Below are 18177 nucleotides of genomic sequence, written 5' to 3'. Positions count from 1 at the left end.
TGCAAAGTAGTTAGTGCTGTGATTTCGAGCAGCTTATGTATTTCAACAAAACCAGCAAGCCTGCGGTGTGTGGGAGGTTGGAACGGACGTGATTCCAACCCACCCGCGCAAAATTACTTGTTTTCGTGATACGCGTGGTGTTTTATTAACAAACGTACGTTAAAATATATGAATAAACCGAGTTTAAAACGAACCGTAGAGGCTGACGACGGTATTGATTTAATTTTGTGCGACAGCTCATGATCGTGTATTTATTGGTTAGCTGACAGCTGGTGTGGTGAATTTGTGGTGTGTGAGTATATATATACATATATGTATTTGCTTGCCCTTGAAAAAAACTAGGTCACTGGGGCAGTAAGCACACTAGGCCGGTAGAAACAGTTGACTTTTCCCTTTTCGGGATTTTGTCGTGTCGGGATTCTTTTATTTCGGGACTCGGGTTGTTTTTATACCGAGCCCTTATAATGACTGTTTGTGATGTTTGTTGTTGAAAAACAACAAGTCCTGCCCCCCAGCCAGAAAACAGTGGACAAAAAACGGGTAAAAGAAAACAACAAAAAAAACTTTCTTTGTAAAGAAAAAAAATGTTAAATTTTTTGTACAAGGAGAGGTTTGTTTTTTTTTTGTTTTCCTTTTTTTTGAATTTCTTTGTTGTGTATGCCTGGTTGGTACTGCATGAGATACCCATATGAGTGAAAAATAGAAAAAACACGTCAGTCCCGATTGTGATGTTTTGCGATTTTCGGTACTGATTTTGTCTATTGAGTGTTCGGTATACGCCCTTAGTTGGACAGCACTAATGAGGCTGCCGTTGTTATGTTGCGGGTTGCCATCCAGTTGTTTTCCCGTAACAGGAATTTTCCAGGATACATTAATGTAGAATTGTGGTGGATAAATTAGCCCCACCACTTTGTTATTTGCAAAAGGATTTTCAAGCTGGTAAAGTAAAACGTAAGTATGACGGGTTCCTAACGAATTTTTAATAATTTTTTCTAATGGGTTTTCTATTTTCTTTCCTTTTCAGTGTCAAATGGACCCGCGGCAGTACATATGTGTGAAACTGGAGTCAGCGGAGGGGGATGCGGAACCCATTGAGGTGGTCGCGGACATCCGCTATGCGGAGCGGCGAAGGGGCTCATGGCCATGTTGTGCGCCGGTCGAGGTTCTGCAGCATGCAGTGAGGGAGGCGCTGCGGTGCGCCGACCCCGGGGTGCTCCGTGCTAGGCGGACGCCCTTTGTCGTGAGGGTGCGCGGGAGGGCCACGACGTGGTACTCCACATTTTACCGCGGGTGTGAGGGAGTGTTATGGGTGCGGCGGCCGCAACAGGATCCAGTGCCTCATTGGCAGTTTAGTTGCCGTGTGTGCCAGCGGGCACTAAGCTCGTTCGCGTGCTTGGTTACCCATTTGAATGGGCATATGGGCTTTTTCCCGTACCGGTGCGGGGATTGTCTAAAGCGGTATACGTCTTCGGCTGCGTTATCCCTGCACCGAAAAAGGATGCATTAAGGATTCAATTATACATTTGAATTTCGTTTTGTTTTTTTTTTTTGTATTTATGAGTTGTATGAAGTGTTACAAAATAAAATGGAATAAAATTTAATGCTCACAAATAATGTCGATGTTCTTATTTGGATCGTGGTCATCCTGGCAGAGGCGTTGTGAAACGGTCCATTTGGTGGTCGCGTTAGGTAACGTGGCAACTCTGCCGTTTCTCGTTTTCTTGTATGTATCATTCATACATACCTACATACGTCGGTTGAACATTCCAGTATAGAGAATGAAGCAAAAACAAAAATGAATCGAAAGATTTATTTTACCGTTTTTCTTCAATTCATGTGAAATTTACGCGTTGCTGGACACAAGGGTAAGTAGTAAAACATTTTGCAATAATTTTATTTCAATAACTATTTTTTATGTTATTTCAGATTTTTAATACATTTTCTTTTCTTTTTCAGGTGACTGGTGGTGGAGATCCAGAACAGTGGATGGGTAAGTATGCCGGTATCGTTCCGTTTTTAGTGTTTTGTACATTTTCTAACTTCTTTACTTTTGCCTTTTCTCGTTTCAGGTATTGGTGATGAAAAGTTGAAAAAATACCACCTATATTGTTCGTAGTCATCTAAATAAAATGCAAATTGCTGACCCTTACAATAAAATATCCTTGAGGTCGAAGAGATCTACACAGCAGCCTGAAAAACCCCCAAAGACCCCGAGGCCAACAGCTGGCCAGTGGAGGTCTCGCACACTAGGCGCAGTAATGAGTAGTGGTAATTCTAATTCGAATAGTGGCACAGCGGGATTAAATTTAAAGGCAGGTCCAACAAATGTGGGCCGAGATAACGGCTGGCATCGTACATAGTGCCCAGTATGCAAAGAAAGGTCCCAAAATTAAATTATGATTTAATAGAAGAATGTAAACGTTGTAAGGATGACTCTGTGCTGTCCAAGTATACGGGATGACTTGGAAAGCTATTGCCGTGACCTTCGTCGCGAAATTGTCAAAAAAAATGCGAAATGGTTGCGCACCGCTTTTCATAGCCTGTAAACGTGGTTGCGTGTCTGTAGCAGGATATTTGGTAACCGTTTGTGAGGCTGATATTGAACCGCTTGACCTTTCTGAAGTATCCGAAGATCATACCTTTCATTTTTTCACGCCACTCTGGTGTGCTGTGGTTTCAGGAAAATTGCCTATGGTCAAATGTTTGATACGCATTGGCTGTGATATAAATGCCTCCTCCGATTCTGGATCTACACTAGTGCGTTATTTTATGACACATGTGGAAATTGTTCAACACCTAGTTGAAGGTGGTGCGGATATTAAAAAAAAACGAATATTAATGGTGGCATTTGTTTGATAAATTCAGTACAATCCACACACTTATGTTTATATTTGATTAATAAAGGCGCAGATGTTACTGCCAAGGATATACGAAAAAAGACTGCGCTAACATTATGCGATACAGGAACATAGGCTAGAAACTACCAAGCTGTTATTAGAACATGGTGCCGCTCCATATGTTAGGAGTCGCTACGGTGGTGATGCTCTACGCACTGTTTGCATTAAAGGGGGCGAATCAAATTTCGATTATTTAAAGACACACCTCGAATACTCAGACGAACGTATTGCAGAAGCGTATGAATTGATTGGTTCTTTTGCGTGGTGTTGGGCCATCCACGCCACGTACGCTACAAAGGGCATTCAATAAAGTTCGACAGGTTAGCAGGGTGAAAATAAATGATTCTTCAGGAGTTGCACGTGATATTTGGATACGTTACATACATGAATATCCTGAAAGAGCAAATTACTTGATGCGGACCAACTTACAAATCGAAACACAATGTGGTCAGCTGTATAATCTGTGATGTGCTGAATCATGCAAATTGAAAATAAAGAATAATTTTCGTATGACAAAGCTTTCAACATCATGGATATACCCACAGTCGATGTGGCCTACGTGGAACGCTGATAACTTGTGCCGAGCGTGCGTTGAAGAAATGAACACGATTAAGAATGCAGAAGGGGATGCGTATGTGAACATTTTCGAGACATCCGATCATTTGAATGAAGTATCCGCGTGCATATTAAATTAATTTTGTGCTGCTAATAAATACTCCAAATTCCTCTGCATGAGCTGTTATCAACACATTAGTGCATTCTATGAATTTCGCAGAATGTGTATAGATTCCATTAGACGATTTGAAAAGCTCTTGCATACGGGCGATGTGATAGAACAATATAATCACCTTCGTAAAGATTAGGAAGAAAAGGCACAATCCGAATTAGCTGATACCAGAAATTAAAAAAAGGGTAAAGAACACTAACAACAGGACAGCCAAGAACCACAAGAGACGAACTATAAAGACGACTGAAAATGCACAAGAGCTTGTTCATGATTTCAATTCACTTGCCAATGCCGAAAACGAACTAATATCTGATAATGCAAAAGCATCTGGGAGTCCTGATGATGCTGAAGCCAGCTAATGACATGTTAGATGAACATAAATCTGATAATGCAAAAGCATCTGGGAATCCTGATGATGCTGAAGCCCACATGTCACTAGCTAGCCTCAAAGATTCTCAAGACGCTAAAACTGGGTATAAGCGCAGAAGCGCAAGGAATAAATTAAAAACTGTCAAAACACTGGCCTCAAAAACCATAAGAAGCAAAACGAAGAAATTAACTATTTATCATTGTGAGATTTGTCCGTCGCGGTTTTTTTTTTGTTGTTGAGCACCGCCTCCTGACACACAATCGTGAGCATAAAGGTCTCAAACCCTATCCTTGTACGCGAGAAGGTTGCAATAAATCCTTCACGCGGTGGAGTGGGGTTTCAAAACATCTGAATCAGCATGAAGATAATGCGAGGTTTTGTTTGGATGCGATGAAGAGGGTTGCGGTAAGATATACAAGTACAAATCGGCATTAAACGTACACAGAGGAAAATTCACAAACTGGGTCCTAAACTAAATCGGACATTTGTGAAACATGTGGCAAAGTATTTAAAAGTACGACAATCCTTCGTGAACATCGCTATACGCACAAAGATAAATCTGAACGCCCATTTTCGTGTGATCAACCACATTGTACACGTCGTTTTGCCAATAAAGACAAATTAAAAGTACATCTGAAGCGGCATGCTGGCATCAAAAAGTTATGTATGCTCACATTGTGGTATGCATAAACGACTAAGAACGAATTGACGATTCACATGAACTATCATACGCTGCAACGTATGTACATGGCCATGTCGCTTCTGTAGCAAGGTTTGCGCTAGTGCTGGTAATTTGAAAAGGCTGAAGGAGTATGATCTTAAATTTGCCAAACCCGATACACGAAAGTATCATGAAATGAGACATACAGGTGAGAAGCTATAGAATGGTTACTGTAAATAAGATATTAACTTGTTCTTTACTTGTAGGTGCTGGTGTGTTGCAATTTAAAACTCGGCATAGGTGATGTGGCGCATTTCGATTGTATGGATCCCCCCGCCCCGGAAACTCTTATGCGTGCGCTAGAATTGCTCAAGGAGACACTTTTGGATACTGCTAAGCTGCAGGTGAGATTCCATGCACTATTATGAGTTGCTCTTATTGTTATTAAGCTCCAGTGTTTTGGCCATAGTGTGCCAAAGAATAAAAAGGGGGGGGGGGGGGGGGGTTTGTGTTGTGTGGCAGATTGGGGATCTGCGTCAGGATTGTGTTGGCTTCGTTCGGGGGAACGAGAGCACGGTTATACGGGTTGTTGGCCTCGCTCGGGGTGAACGAGAGCTGGGTTAAGCGGGTTGTTGGCCTCGTTCGGGGTGAACGAGAGCTGGGCATTAAGAAAGATAATGGGCTGAACGCCTTTAGGTTCTGTGGCAGATCGGTTCGCCCTACTGCTGCAGATTTTTATGATGTCCTCGTTATGGATAACGAGTGAATGGGAATGGTTTCTTGTGTCCTCACTAGGTTTGAGCGGGTGAATTTGGGTTTGCTTTGGAAGCTTAAGGGTAGAATGGGCTGAGTCCCTCTAGGTTCTGTGGCAGATAGAGGATCTGCGTTAGGTTAGGGTAGATTTTTTTGAAAAGAGGGATGGGGAGGAAAGGAGGGATTGTTAAGAGGAGCCCGTGGTCCTCTCACAATCGATCTCCGTAGGGAGAAGGATCAGTTTGACCAAAGGTCGTCTGACTTGACCCTTCTCGGTTATGAGGTCGACTACACGTACTCGGTCATCTTCGCCGGGGTGTACGTAGACGACTCTACCTAACCTCCATTCGTTGGGAGATAAGTTGTCCTCTTTGAGGACGGCGAGATCTCCCACTTGTATGTTTTCTTTGCGATGCTTCCACTTCACTCGTTTTTGAAGTTCGGATAGATATTCCACCTTCCATCGCTTGCAGAAAGTATGATGGAGGGCTTTGAGTTTCTGCCACCGATTTATCATCGAGGCAGAGCTTTCACTAGAATCTGGTTCTGGTGGAGCCAGTAGGTGGCTGCCCGTTAGGAAATGTCCTTGGGTTAGTGGTTCCAGATCCGTTGGGTCATTCGACCCTGGACTGAGTGGGCGCGAGTTGAGGCACGCCTCAATCCTGCACAAAAGGGTTTGGAACTCCTCCATGGTGTACTTATGGGGAGACGCGATCTTTTTGAAGTGGCTTTTGAAGCTCTTCACTCCCGCCTCCCACAAGCCGCCCATATGTGGAGCAGCGGCGGGAATAAAATGCCAGCTTAATGCTTGATGATTGTACTTTGAGACTGTTTTGTCTCGGCTTTCTGCCAGGAAGGCTTTAAACTCGGATCGTAAAGATCTTGACGCTCCGACAAAGTTTGTAACATTGTCGGAGTAGATGTATTTCGGACATCCTCTTCTCGCGATAAAACGCGCAAAGGCTGCGAGAAAGCATGGAGTACTAAGGTCACTAGTTGCTTCTAAGTGGATGGCCTTAGTGGAGAAACAGAAAAAAAAAGCATACGTAGCCTTTTGACAGTCGACATCCCCTACCGCGGTAGCTTTTGATGTCGAAAGGCGCCGCAAAGTCTACCCCGGTATTGGTGAACGCGCGGGTAAAAGTAGTCCGTTCGCAGGGAAGGGTACCCATAAGTTGGGACTGCGCCTGTTTTCGGTGAATAGTGCAGGTTTTGCAATTATGAATGGTTGCCCTAATCATGGTTTTGATGTTAGGTATCAAATATTGGGTGCGTATCAGACGTAACATGAGTTGGTTTTCCCCATGCAAACTTTGTTGATGAAACATTAGGACTGTCAGCCGGGATAACCGACAGTTGTATGGGAGGAGGGTTGGGTGGCGTTCAGTAAAAGCTAAGTCCTTTGAAGCCCCGTGTCGCCCTCCTACCCGAATGATGCCATGTTGGTCTATGTAGGGATTAAGTGAGAGTATTGCACTTTTCCCTGCAATTGCTTTTCCGGCCTTTAGATCATTATATTCAGAACTATAGTGTTGTGTCTGATAGATTTTAATTAAGAGTTGGGTTACTGATTTGATCTCATCAGGAGAGATTAAAGGTGACTTGACCTGAAATGATTTTTTTGTTTTGGGGTGAGTTCTTCGGTAGAACCTCATAACGTATGAGAACACCCGTAAAGCCCTAGGTAGGTCTGAAAAGCGTTGGAGAACATCGGTAGTATTTACTGTTGTTGTTGCGCATGTCTTCGCCCTCTTTTCCTCTACGGAGGTGAAGTAGTCGCTTTCGTGTGCTGGCCATTGGGAAGTGTCTTCTTGCAGCCAAGAAGGTCCCTGCCACCACAACGAATTGTTGACCAATTCAGACGCAGGTAATCCTCTGCTACCTAAATCTGCTGGGTTAGATTCTGAGTGTACATGCAGCCAGTCCTTATTTCCGACCATGTCGATGATCTTGGTGATCCTATGGGCGACGAAAGTGGACCAGGAACACGGCGGTTTGCTTATCCATGCGAGGACGATAGTTGAATCCGTCCAAAGGTGAACTCTCACTGGTCCCAACTTAAGGTTTCTGAAAATGGATTCGGTGATTTCCGTTAACAGCACGGCTCCGCAAATTTCCAAACTTGGAAGCGAAAGAGTTTTCACTTGGGCTACTCGGGTTTTGGCTAGAAGCAGGTTCGTGCAGACATTATCATCCATTTTGACGCGCATGTAAATGGCTGCTGCATAAGCCTTCTCGGATGCGTCACAAAATCCATGGATCTCGATGTCGGTTCCTGGTGAAGAGTTGACCCATCTAGGTATCCGGATTTTATCGATTTCATGGTATTGGTCGGTGAAGGTTTTCCATCGTTCCAGCGTACTGGTAGATACTGGTTCGTCCCAAGCGGTGCCTTCCAACCAAATACTCTGCATGAGTATTTTTGCCACAATGACCATTGGTGCCAGCCATCCCAAGGGATCGAAAAGTTTGGCGATTGCTGATAGTATCGCTCTCTTCGTAATATTTTCCGGGTTGTCCAGCGTCCCTGCGTTAAAATAAAATAAATCGGAGAGGGCATTCCATCGAATGCCTAACGTTTTAACTGAACTGGTATCTTCGAATGCCAGGAAGTTTTCATTGAGCAGGTCTGCTTTGGGGATGTCCCTTAGAATGTCCTCTGAATTGGATGTCCATTTGCGAAGTGGAAAGCCCGCTGAGTGTAGGACTTGAGGAATTTCATCTCTGGCTTTAATAGTCGATGTGATCGTATGTCCACCCGCTAACACGTCATCTACATACATGTATTCTCGTAGTATGTTGGCCGCTGTAGGGTGTGAGTTTGACACGTCGTCTGCCAGTTGTAGGAGCGTTCTTATCGCGAGATATGGAGCGCAATTCACTCCGAAGGTAACCGTCTTTAATTCATAAAGGCTAATAGGGTCATTTGGGGACGTGCGATGCACAATACGTTGAAATTTGGTGTGATTTTCGTTCACCCAAATTTGTCGATACGTCTTTTCGATGTCGCTATTGAAGACGAAACGGTATAGTCTCCAACGTAAGATAAGGATGGGTAGATCGGCTTGTTGAACTGGGCCTGGGAGTAGAATATCATTTAGGCTCTTCCCGTTGGCCGTAGGGCTCGAGGCATTGAATACCACGCGTACCTTTGTGCTGGTACTTTCCGCTTTAATAACGGCGTGGTGGGGCAGGAAGTAATGATCCGAATCGTCGGATGGGATATTTCTTTTCAATTTTTCCATATGTCCGAGCGTTTCATATTCTGACAATATCCGTACATATTCCTTACCTAAATCTGGGTTTTTTATTAGCCGCCCCTCATTCCGGAAGAATTGAGAGCATGCACGCTGCAGGGCTGGTCCTAAGTTAATATTGTTAGGGTAATCCTGCCGGAATGGTAGTGACACGGTGTACCTTCCATTCTCACTTCGCTGCGTTGTTTCTTGAAATAGTTGTTCGCAGTACCTTTCATCCTCATTTAATATTTTATTTTTGGGTACATTTTCTACCTCCCAGAACGCTTTGAGTTGGTTGTCTAACGCAACCTCGTTGTAAAAAGACATAATGCTCTTCGTTGGATTCGGTGATTCGATACGACCGGTTAGTATCGAACCGAACACTGTCTCTTGGGCTAAGAGTGTGTTTAGAACATTCTTCTTTATACCGCTCATTATAATTTGGGGATATATATCTCCGCCAAGTATGAGGTCTACGTCTTCGTTGACGTAGAACCTCTTGTCTGCCAAGACCAAGTCTGGGAATGCCTGCATAGTCATTGCGTTGATATGACAGGATGGAAGATTCCCAGTGAGTCTCGCTAGAACTAGTACTGGTGTAGTCAGGCTGAAGCAGGGATCCACTGGTGAACGTAGTTCGATGTTGGATGCTTCTTTCACCTGAGCTGACACCGCATTTGTGATGCCTGAAACATGGGCATGCATTTTCCTCGCTGGCAAATTGATTCTGCGTTTCAGTCTTTCAGTTATAAAGGAACATTCAGACCCAGAATCAATTAATGCCCGCGCGGAGAAGTCGCTACCATTATGGTGAATGTGTACGCGAGCAGTTCCTAATAGCACGCCTGTGCTGGAATTGGCATGGCAGGATTTGACATTCTGATTCGCAGAGGAAGGTGGTTGTCCCGATTCCTGTCTTTTCCTTGCCTGTGCCGAAGTTGATGGGGCATTATCCGCATCTTTGAAGGGATTTCGTACCGCCGGTTGCTGAAGTGTGTCCGGATGTAGGAGCGTGTGGTGACGAGAGTGGCATTTGGAACAGTTGTACGAACTGGTGCACCTCGTCACTGTGTGTCCTGGGGATAAACAATTCAGGCAGCCATTTGTGGATTTGACGAATTTAATCCTTTCTACCGGATTTAAGTCGCAAAAACGTGAACAGTTGCGTAATCTGTGCTCCGTAGATTTGCACATTTTACATATTGATTTTGTTGTTTGCTTGGTTACTTTGGTTTTAAAAGCACCAAGTTTTTTTGTAGGGTTTTCCGTCGACTGGCGCGACGTGTTTGATTTTTGCTCTTTAGAAGTGGCATTCCCTGTAAAACCAGACACGGTTTCAAGTGTCTGGAAACGATTTGACAAGAATTTGTCCATATCCTCCCACTTGGATATGTCCGTCTTGTGGTCAATGCTCTGCTCCCATAGAGCCAACGTATTTTCAGGTAATTTTGTCGAACATAAATAATAATAATCGCATCCCAATTTGAAACATCGATCTGATGTGTTTTTAGAGATGCCAAGCAATTATTTATGTCGCGCTGTAAGGTTTTGATAGAGCTTCCGCACTCGCTATCTATCTTTTTTAGATTAAACAAAATTTGTAATTGTGAGTTTACGAGAATCCGCTTATTCTCGTATCTCTCACATAGGTTTTTCCAGGCTGTTTCGAAGCCCTCATATGTCAAGGGACATTTCTTGACGATGTCCTTTGCCTCACCTTGAGTTTTCTGATTGAGGTGGAACAACTTTTCTACCGCGCGACTGTTGTTTTTGTATATGGCCGTGAACAGGTCACGAAACGTAGGCCAAGATAGGTAGTCCCTCAGGTTTGACTGCCCTATCTTTTTCCTCCTTCAATTTGGCTTGAAGTTCAGCCATGTTCGACATGCATCTCAGGAATACGGCATATGCCGCTTTATGCTTGATCTTGACCGCTGCAATTTTCTTTGCGTCGAGCGTGTCAGAGCCAAGCAACTCCTCTAGGGCGTTCTCTGCTTTTTCCCACTTAGGTTGCAACTCTTTTTGCTGTATTGCAAGAGTATGCACAGTGTGCAGAGCCGCATTGATGTCACTAAAATCGGCCTCGAATTCGATTATTCGATCGGCCAATCTAATATATGATTCCATGTTCATGTATTAAAATTTGTGATCAAATTAACAAGGGGTTGTAAAACAGAAAAAACCTGTGCGAACAACCAACAATGATTAAAATATAGAAAAACTCTTTATTTAACGCTTTCAATTTGTTTATTTTTTCACTGACTTTGCAGCTTATTTGTGCCAAAAAGCAGGGAGAAGGGGAGAGCAACAACAACGTCTTTAGTGGAATTAAAGGGGCCACTCGCCATTTCAACGTTAAAATTTGTTATAAATAAGTGCGCGCGCTGATATAACAACTCGAAGAAAAGTGTAAAAACTCAGTGAAAACTGTTGTAAAAACTGTGTCGATTGAATTAGTGAAAACTAAAGTGCTTGAAAAGAAAATGAAAATTGCCACAGCCGTATGGCGTGAGATTTTAATGTGAATGTGAGGTTATGTGCACCTCTTCCTTGTGTTGTGTCCGGAGAGCCTTACCGCTGGTGGGCGGACAGACCAGATAGTCACAAGGAATGTTAAACGACGTTAATGCAACGCGTTTGCACTTATTTTTCTTTTTGGCACTACACAGTTTTTCACACTTTTCGCGGTCAGTTACAAGCACGTATGGCACTTCAAATGGATTTTCGCACTTTTTATTTATTATTTTTAACCAAAAAAATGTGGCAAGAAATACTGCACTTACTTTGAACTTTTTGGTGATTTGTATTCCGGTGTGGCAAGTAGCTTGCGATGTTGCAATTGCTTCAGCTAGCTGTAGCTTTTTCGGTGGTTTCGCACGCTTTGATATAAGTATATTTATAACCTTCCACTTTTTGGTTGTCCAACTGAAGATTATGACAAAATTATCCGGAAAACTTTTTATGACAATTCCTGCGATTTGTGTGATCAGCTATGATACTTTGTGATGTGGGCTGTATTTTAGGTGCTTTAATTCCTTTCTCGGGGAGATAGGACCAAATGTTCGGCCGGGGTGCGTCTGATCCTTGCGAGAGGTGAGCGCACCGGGTTGATATTTGATAAACGGCAGAGATCGTTGGCGGTAGATGTGTACGCGTTGGCTGTTAGAATCCAGGAGGCCGGTTGTATAGCAAGCTACAACCGTTGACCCGCAGAATCCTCCGTTTTGGAGGGGAAAGGCACCCACAGATCAACCCCGACATGCATATGCATGAGTGCTGACAAAAAGCACGCATACACGCGCATGTACATGCATGCACATGCATGAGGGTGATGGTGTGGGTGGTTATAAATTAATTCGAGTATCGAGTATCGATTTGCAGAGTTGCATTGGGGGGGGTCGCAATCAGATGCGGAAAAGTTAGGCATCCTGCCTAAACAAATTTTATAACTAATTTGCTTCACCTTCCGTTTTGGTTATTTAACGTATTATTAATGTTACGTTAACGTTGGAATTTTCGTGCATTCTTTCTAAGTTTTTTTTTTTTTGATTTTTGTCAATAGTTTTTCACATAGCGTATATTTATTTATTTTGTTCGCTTCATCAACTTTTCATATTTAGTTCGTAGCAGTTTTTACTTAAGTTCTCCTAATTAGGTTTATATTCAACATATATTAACACTTGCATTTAATTGCCGATCTGGAGTTTCCTTGCTTAATTTCTTTTTGTAATTCTTCTTTCTCGTTTTAAATTCTCTTCTTTTTTATGGTTTTCTTTTTTCTAGATTTTTTTGGTCTCTTAAATTTTTTTGCGTTTGCCTCGTGTCTTTTAATTTTTGTATATTTGCGTAGTTTACACACTTGTCGCCCGCTATCGCGAGTGAGTGATCGCGGTGACATTTAAAAATTTCATTGAACCTTTGCTTAGGTAGTAAATGGTTATTTTATGAGTAGGCAAAGACATATGTATGTAAATTTCGCTTCCTCACAAGTCCGCCGCAGCTTGAAGACGCCTAAAATGCTGATGCGCTGGGATCAGGTGAGTAAGAAAAATGGCCATACTCTTTATGTTCCTTTTATTTACATATGTATCAATGACCGATATACCTAATGCCTTAGCCTAGGTCAGGGCCTTTCTTTTAATTTTTGCTTCGTTTTTGCATTTTTGCTATATTTATAAATTTGTTTTTTTCTTGTAACTTTTAAGATATTGTAACGAATTTAGTGAAACACCGCTTTTATTTGCAACCTTCTACTAACTTTCGTATCGCTAAACTGTTGAATAAATAACTCCAATATTCAGTAATACAAATACTAATACTTAGCAAACCGATAGCGTGCTTAAATCAAACTGATTGCTCATGCCTCAGCTGGTGCTTTTATATTTTATACTCTTCGGTTACCTCGTTCGCATATTTCTAGGCGTATCTCCTTCTAGAACTTACTAGTTCGCTGAAGATTGCATACTTTTGTGAGCACCTCAGAAATATGCATGTGTACGTACATATGTGTAGACATAATTATTGATTTGTTTATGTAGATACAAGTGACTGCTTAGTATTGGCTCAGTGTTGCTAATATTCGTCACTCTGTCCTCCACCTAAGTCTGATCATCCCGATCAGACAAATTTCCCTATCTAAACGCCGCCAGCCCTTCCAGATGAACCACTTTCATTTACCAATGATTTGTATGCGATAAACTACATCGTTGATCGGTTTTACAGCTTTGTATGGCCCTTCCCAGTTACACTGCAATTTCGGGGACAAACCTTTTTTCCATTGTCGGTTGTATAAAAGCACCAACTACCCTTCCAGAGAACCTTCCGAATTAACTGCTTTATCGTATCTGGCTTTCATCTTGTCACTCATAATCTTTGTTCGTTGCCGTATCAGATAGTGTATTTCTCTCCGCATCGACACTTATCTTAAACTTCAAACCAGCTGGCAGTCTAAAGTCATTGCCAAAGATTACTTTTGCGGGGCTTGGCTCGTTGTCTCATGCACTGATTATCGGTAAGCCATCAAGAATAATGGTATGCGGGTACCCGACTTTTTATGGAACTTGTCCACTACTTTCCTTAAGTGCTCCTCTAATATTATATTGAATCGTTCCAGCATACCATCGGACTGAGGATGCAATGCAGTTGTCCGTATTTTTCGAATGCCCAATGATTTACACATTTCCTGGAACACAGCTGATTCGAAATACCTGCCTTGGTCAGAATGTAACTCTATTGGTACACCATACCTTGCAACCCAATTGTTTATAAACACTTCTGCTACTGTTTCCGCTTCTTGATTTGGGATTGGGTATACCTCTGGCCAAGTGCTGAAATAATCCATAACCACCAGTACATATTTGTTTCCGCAGTTGCTAGTAGGAAATGGACCTGAGACATCAATAGCGATCCTTTCAAAGGGCGCACCTGAGTTATATTGCTTCATCTGGCAATGACTTCGGGTTTTGGGGCCCTTCGCTCTGCTGCAAACCTCGCAGTTCGCAGTCCACTCAGTGACCGGCAGACGGCAACCAATCCAATAAAATCTCTGCTTAATCTTCTCGAGCATCTTCGTCATTCCCATATTACCTCCACTTTGGCCATTATGTAGCTCGTTGAGGATGTCAATAATCCTTTTCCTGGGAACAACTATCAGATTCCTCTTACATTGGCCATCCTCACTCTCCTATACTCGATGCAAGCAACCGGATATCAATTCTAAACTGTTCCACTTTGCCCAATATGACTTCGCAATGGGACTCTCTGCTGACATCTCCTCTCTATTTGGTCTTTCGTTTCGTTCGAGCCCGTGCATAACATGTGACAGCTCTGTATCTTCTAGCTGAAACTTCCTTAGATGTTCCTTGTCTCATTCATCCGTACATGTTATAGTCATTTGCCGTACATCTATAATGTCTTCTTTAGCCTCGGCCTTTGTACAGTGCTTGCATTCCAAACCACATGGTCTTCGTGACATTACATCAGCATTTCTATGGGTACTACCTTTTCGATGCTCAAAGGAAAAGTCATAGCTTTGTAGGCGGTCGATCTACCGTGCCAATTTTCCTTCCGAATTACGGAACTGCAGAAGCCATTTCAACGCTGCGTGATCTGTCCTGACGCGGAATCACTGGCCGTAGAGGTATTTGTGAAAATGTTTAATGCACTATACCAATGCCAGCAGCTCTCTCCGCGTAACGCAGTAGTTCCTCTCTGGGTTTCCAATCGAACGGCTGTAATATGCAACTACCTTCTCCTGTCCATCGACCAGTTGTGATAAAACGCCTCCTATAGCATACCCACTAGCACCCGTATCTAAAATAAATGTTGCTCCTGGAATCGGATATTCCTACATTGGCGCAGTGCACAAACGCTCCTTCAATGTTTGGAAAGCCACTTCTTGATCCTTCTTCCATTCAAAAGCGTTATTTTTTCTTGTAAGCTCATGGAGGGAATGGGCTACGCTGGAAAAGTTTGGTACAAATCGGCGGAAATATGTGCACAGCTAAGGAAACTTCTTAATTCATGCAAGTTCTGTGGTCTTGGCCAATCCTTTACTGCCTCTATCTTTTCAATCGCCGTACAGATGCCTTCTGTCGTTACCTTGTGACCCAAATAATTTACTACCTTTTTAAACAGCGAACAGCGCACAGTGGGCGATTTGATATCCCTAGCGGCGTTAAACTAATAAGTCAGTTGGTTATTTTAGCCAGGGTTTTTCCTACAAGTACGTTCGGTGTTGGTCTATTTGCTGTCTCGACAACCCACAATTTGTTTGTCCCACAATCTCCATCAACCTTTGCCCAGATAATTGCTTCTAATTTTGCTGGTGTTTGCTGACTTTCTTCCACCAGCACTTGTTTACTGCTGTAGCATTTTTCGTAGCCGAAATTAAGTGGCACATCCATGTTCTTATATCGCATCGTCTTGCTTTGCATGTTGCTTTTGATGCCTTGGTCGGTTAAGAAGTCCACTCCAATTATGATTTTATCAACAATCTCTGCCACTATAAAATTGTGTAGTACCATGACGTTCCCAATTGCTACTTTACATGCTACTTCTCCAATTACCTGGGTGTCCTCTCCCGTGGCTGTACGTAATCTTGCTCCAAGCAATGGTCTTATCTTCTTGTTGACTAAATCTGATCGAATGATGGAATGAGATGCACCCGTATCTACAATCAGTAAACGTTCCTTCGATCCACGTGTCATCCGACAGTAAGATTGTTTGACCTTCTTCCAATTTGCGAGATATATATTTTGGGGCATTCAATTTAGGGAGCCAGCTGTCGCCCCTTGTGGCTGACTCGCTTTAGCTTAACGATTGAGTGGACTTGGAGATTTGCTCATCTCCTTCAGCTCTGCGTTTACGGCCACCCATATTGTTGGAATTATTGGGACCGGTGCTGCAATGTAGTGCAATGTGCCCTGTCTTACCACAATTAAAACATTTGACGGTACCGTCGTTTTTCTGCTGCGTTCCTTTCAAAGCTTACAAAATTGTGTCTACCCAGTCTGGCCTTACCACTTCCACGCGATGAGCTTTGTACGCTGGTTTACTCAATAGTGAGACAGTTTCCCGAGTCAGTGCATGGGATACCGTTTCAGCGAATGTTAACTTTGGGTTTGCGTATGTAGCTCGCTTCGTTTCCACGTCCCGTATGCCTTTTATAAACTCTACTCTACTCTATTACCCCCTTGGTGTATTCCGCGGGTGCGTCCGCATTTGCTAGATGAGCCAATCTTTCAACATCCGAGACAAACTCCTGCAAAGTCTCGTCAGCTTTTTGGTACCGGTTTTGCAGTTCTATTTGGTTGATTTGTTTCCTGTGTTCGCTCCCGTACCGTCGTTCTACAGCGACCATCAATGCCTCATAGCTGTTACTTTCGTAGTCTGGATTGGTCTGTAATACCTCAGCAGCTGGTCCTTTCAAAGCCACGAACAATGCAGCAACTTTATCTTCGGCATTACAGTTGTTCGCTGCTGAGGTCATCTCAAATTGGAGATTAAATGCCTGGAAAGGAACAGAACCATCAAACTTTGGGGATTTTACCGTCAGAGTAGACGTTGAATGGATTGGACGGTTCAATTGTAACTCCTGAATCCTATCTTTCAAAACATCCATCTCGGCCTCCATTTTATCTTGTGTTTCACTAAAAACCTCCAGCTGCGATGAGAATATTGTTTCCTGTGCCTCCAGCTGCGAGAATATGCGATCCTCTTGTGCTTTCAACTGCTCAGCCAACTGAGATGTCATATATGTCTTCTGTTCTTCCAGTTGTGATGCCATATATGTCTTCTGTTCTTCCAGTTGGGATTACATATGCGACGACATTTCTGAAATGCGTGCCTCCTGTACTTCCATCTTGGATGTTATACGGTTCTCCTGCGATTCCAGTTGAGATGACACTGTCGATGTTTGAGCAGATATTGCAGCCAAAATCGTGTTCAAGTCTGTGCTCGTAATTGTCTGCGATGTTTTGTTTTTCTCTTCAATTTTGTTGTTGTCTCGTCACCATCAGGATGAAATACATCATAGTTCACATTAATTCCTTCCGACTCCATAGCCTCTCGTAGTCGTGCCTGAAGTTCGATTTTATTGCCTATTCAATCCACGGCTCTCCAACTCCTTTTTCAGTTGCTGGATATTCAATTTACTCAACTTTGCCATGTCCAAGTTGTATTCGCAATCTTCGGAATTTATTCAACAATTCCTCTTCTGACAGCAATTTTAACGAATTTAGTGAAACTCCGCTTATTTGCAACTTTCTACTAATGTTCTTATCTCTAAACTGTTGAATAAATAACTCCCATATTCAATAATGCAAAATGTTCTTTATAAGACTACTTTGAAAATACTTCACAATAACACTTATACTTCGCAACTGATAGCGTGCCTAAACCAAACTGATTGCTCATGCCTCAGCTAGTGCTGCTTTTATATTCTTCGGTTTCATTGTACGCATATTTCTAGGCGTTTCTCCTTCTAGAATTTACAAGTTTGCTGAAGATTATACTTGTTTGAGTATCTCAGAAATATGCATGTGTATGTACATATGTGTAGACATAATGATTGATTTGTTTATGTAGATGCAAATGACTGCTTAGTATCGGCTTAGAGATGATAGTGTCCCTCAGTGTTGCTAATTTTCGTCACAATATTAAAAGATATAGATAGACACGGAAACCATTAGGGTATGTCTATTTGCGTACATCTAGTTATTTTTCTTGTTAACTCCTTTTTCATCAAATATATTTTTATTTTCTTTTTGGTATCAAATACCTAGGTTAGGGTAGGTTGAACTGGCCGGTCCATGAGGACCTCACATAGACTGAGTGACTCCGTAGTGTTCCCAGAAGTTTGTTTTAACGACCAAACTGAAAAACCCTAGCAAAAACCAGGACCTATGTTATAAAATAACTCCATCCTCTTGCCAAATACTCGAAGCTTCCGAAGTCTTAAGCTCTTGCTGCTTCTAGATCTGGCAGCTGTATCACCCCTAATAGCACAAGCACAGAACGCGCTCTATCGT

The 18177-nt window shown here is 42.6% G+C and overlaps 1 protein-coding gene and 1 pseudogene across 1 annotated transcript in view; one reads left to right on the top strand and one right to left on the bottom strand.

Moving 5' to 3' along the window:
- Positions 1 to 18177, bottom strand: part of LOC137234912 (paired box protein Pax-5-like) — a 2462599-nt gene that overhangs the window by 450177 nt on the left and 1994245 nt on the right. The window lies entirely within an intron of this gene.
- LOC137234421 (oocyte zinc finger protein XlCOF26-like) lies at positions 3940 to 4877 on the top strand (annotated as a pseudogene).

This window comes from Eurosta solidaginis, chromosome X, assembly GCF_040869045.1.
Source record: "Eurosta solidaginis isolate ZX-2024a chromosome X, ASM4086904v1, whole genome shotgun sequence".
In the NCBI taxonomy this organism is placed as follows: Eukaryota; Metazoa; Arthropoda; class Insecta; order Diptera; family Tephritidae; genus Eurosta; species Eurosta solidaginis.
This window is presented reverse-complemented; position numbering and strand designations above follow the sequence as displayed.